Here is a 3,616-nt window from a genome sequence, read left to right as displayed (position 1 = left end):
CGAGGTGGGACAATGAGGGGGGAAAGGGACAAGGTGTGGTGATGGAGGTCAGGGCCAGGGCTGGGGGCAGCCCCCATCGTCCCCCCATCCTCACCCCATCTGAAAGCAAAGGAGGCCAACCCCCCCCCGGGAAGCAGAGCAAACCCCCGCGTGGGAGGAGGAATGAAGTGAAGAACGGCAAAATAACCAAGTGGGAGTGACCCGGCAGCAGGGCAGCATCTCTGGACCCTGCGGGATCGGGGGTGCAACAGCCAGACCCCCCCACCCCGCTCTGCCTCGGCCGGCCAAGGTCACAGATGTCCCTGGGTGTGGAAGGGGGGACCCCAGTGGGGTTGGGCACTGGCCACCCCATGGTCCCTGTCCTCCAGGGTCTGGCCCCAGGAGCCCTGAGCCTTCACCGTCAGCGTTTCGGGAATCCTGCCTAAAAACAGACAGGGCTGAGCGGGTGCGGTGGGGAGAGCTGTCTCCCTGCTCCCGTCAGACATTTTCCTGCGGCTGCTGTCATCCCGGCAGCAATTTTTGGGTTTAAGCCCTTAAGCTTTAAAACTGTGCTGGGAACTGCAAGGACCCAAAGCCTCGTGAGGGTTTTCCCCCCATCTGCTCGACATCCCCAGACCTGGTTTTCCTGTGGGGGCTGCCAGCTGGGGGGGAAGGGGTGCTGGTTACTAAAAACACCCGAAAAGGCAGCAGAAATGGCACTGAGCCCTGGTCGAAGTGGGCAAAAATATCACTTCCCCAGCGCCGGAAAGCAGCAGAGCATCAGTGAGGACAAGCGGCCTCCCCCAATAGTGGGGGACATGGAGGGGACAGCCCGGGACAGCCCCGGCTTTCTCTGGGTCCCACTTTTTTGCCTTCGAAAAGCACCCTGGGTGCCAGGATTTCGCACCCCCACGCTTGGGCCCCTTGGGACGGGCTGTTTGCAGCGTCCAGTGCGGGCGGTGGGGAGTGTGGGTGGCTCCTGCCCTCCGGCCCTGGGTGTAAATCGACGCAAGTGATGCTGACGGGTGCCTGGCACCCGTTCCTGAGCCCCCAGGGAAGGGTGCCACCCCCAGCCCCAGGCACACCCCGGGGACAACCCGTTCCCTTTTGCAGCATCTTCCCCCGGCCCTTCCTCCCAAATCGGAATAAAACAGCGTTACCTGCTGGGCCCAACTCGGCTTTTCCAGGAGTATTTAACTTTGCCGGTCCCTCCTGGGAACCAAACAAGCGGCTCAACCTCACCAATCTTGCAGCTTTGGCAGCCAAAGTTGCCTCTAGTCTTCTTATTTGTCACAGAACCGCCGCGCTAAGGCTCGGGAGAATCTTTATTTAGTGTTGCAGATGTCACCAAGGCCCCGCAGATTGGAAATGAGTCCAAAGGATTAAGACGAGGTTATTAATTGGAGGCCTTCCCCTTTAAGAATGATTGACAGTTACTTTCTGGACAAGTAATTGCTCTAAATGTCCCCCCAGCGCGGGTCCGGGGGGGCGGCGGCGGACAAAGCCCCGAACTGCCTTCCCCACTCAGATTGTCTCCCCACAAAGGCGTCCTGCTGGAGTTTGCCTTGTAATCCCCTCATTACGGGTGAGGAAAAAGAATTAGAAACAGGGGGAGCGGAGAAGAAAGGCCGGGGCGATGTGGGGGGAGAGAGGGGGGAGGGTTTCCTTCAGCCACAGAGGCTCTGCCCCAGGGATGGGGTCCAGGGTGGGTGCCCCAAGCCTCGGCAGGATGGGGATGCTGCGGTGGCGGGTGTCATTCCCCCCGGATGGGGATGGCAAGCCTGGGGGTGGCCCCAGTGACGGCGTGTGTGGCCCCGGTGATGCTGCCCACAGAGCCCTGCCTGCGTAGGGACCGGTGGTTGGGACGGGCTGTGGGGTGACAGCCTGCGATGGGCGCTGGGTGTGGGGACCAGCAATGGGGACCAGGCGTGGGGTCTGGGGACCTGCCATGGGGTCTGGGTGTGGGGACCGGCCGTGAGGACCAAGTGTAGAGCCCAGCCATAGGCACATGGCACCCTGAACAGCCACGGGGGTCTGGTGTCGGACCCAGCGTGGGGAGCAGCCATGGGGAGCAGGCATTGGGCACCGTCCATGGGACCAGGCGTGGGGACAAGCCGTGGCCATGGGCCTGAGCACGAGGACTGGGCATGGGGACCCCCTGTGGGGTCCAGCCACGGGGAGCATCCCTGGGGGCTGCCCGTGGGCTCTGGCCATGGGGGTGTGGGGCCGGGGCAGCCGGGCTGGGGGGCAGATGTGCTGTTCCTCTCCTCCCCCCTCCTCCTGCCGCCCCGGGGCCCCTGGCCCAGGGACAACAGGAGCATCACGACGGCGGTCCTGGGGGGCTCGGGGTGGGGGTGCTCAGTGATGCCCAGACCCCCTTGTCCCTTCACGCGGGTTTTGCTCTCTTCTTCCTCTGCTCACTTTTACTTTCTCCCAAAAGCCGCTTCCTGTCACCTGCAAGCAATGCCACCCCCGGCTGGCGTCTCGGCTTCCTCCCACTCCCTTCCTCTCCTCGCCACAGTTCCCCTTTTGGATGGCAAAGGTCACTGTGGGGTTTTTGGACACCTCCTGGCTGCTGGCCCTGTGTGGGTCCATGCCATCCTCACCAGAGCCGCTGCCGGGGGGCCCCCCCAGCCACTCTGTGTCCGGGTTTGGTCCCCAAGGCCGTCTCAGCATCCCTCCTGGCGAGGCTGTGCGGCTTTGCCTGCCCCGTCTGACACGGCTCTGGGGACACTGTGACACTGTCTTGGGGATGGCATGCCACCACCCTGGGGACAGTGTGCCACCATCCCAGGGATAGTGTGGTACCTCTCCAGGAACAGGCTGGCACCACCCCAGGGACAGCATGGTCCCACATCAGGGATGGTGTGACATGGCCCTGGGGGCCACGCAGCTCCTGGGGACAGGGTGACACCCCCACACAGCAGGGGTGTGCAGGGGGGGTGCCACCTGTGGGGGAACAACTGGGGACATCCCTGGGAGCAGGGACGACATGTGGGGCCAGAGATGCAAACGGGCACCTGTACCTGCTGCTTACCCAGGGCCAGCACTCATGCCCATACTGGCTACCACGGTGGCCACAGGAGCCAAGTCACCTGCTCTGGTGGCCCTTGGTGGCTTCCTCAAGGGTGTCCCCCCCTCCCAGCCTTGGCGGGCGCAGGGGGTGCTGCTGTGCCGGGACGGTGGTCCCTGGGGCGCCAGGGCTGCCTTTAGGAGCAAGGGGCTGCCCAGCTGCCCGGTGTCAGCACTGCCCGCTGTGCGGTGTGAGCGGTGCTGGCCCCGCTGACCACCTTAAGGTGTTGGCTCGCACGGAGGAGGGGGGGGAGGCCAGCAGGCTTATTTGCCAAATGATTATAATTGCCTTTTAGGAGCAGATAGCAAATTGATTTGCTTCCTCGTCCAAGGCCCGTAATCGCTTCATCACTTTAAAATATTAATGCTATACTTCTTTGCTAGTTTCCCAATTACCCTAATTGAAGGCAAATTGGTTAAGAAGGTGCAATGCAGAGTATCAGGGGGTTTAGTTCACTCAAATGACAGTTTTAAACCTCCCTAATCCTATTAGCGGGCAAAGCTGCTAACGCTTAGAGACGCTGCGTCAGCTTACCGGGGCGGTGGGGCCGGAGGCGGGGGTCGG

Source organism: Charadrius vociferus, unplaced genomic scaffold, assembly GCF_000708025.1.
Source record: "Charadrius vociferus isolate BGI_N301 unplaced genomic scaffold, ASM70802v2 scaffold702, whole genome shotgun sequence".
In the NCBI taxonomy this organism is placed as follows: Eukaryota; Metazoa; Chordata; class Aves; order Charadriiformes; family Charadriidae; genus Charadrius; species Charadrius vociferus.
Note: the sequence above shows the minus strand (reverse complement) of the source record.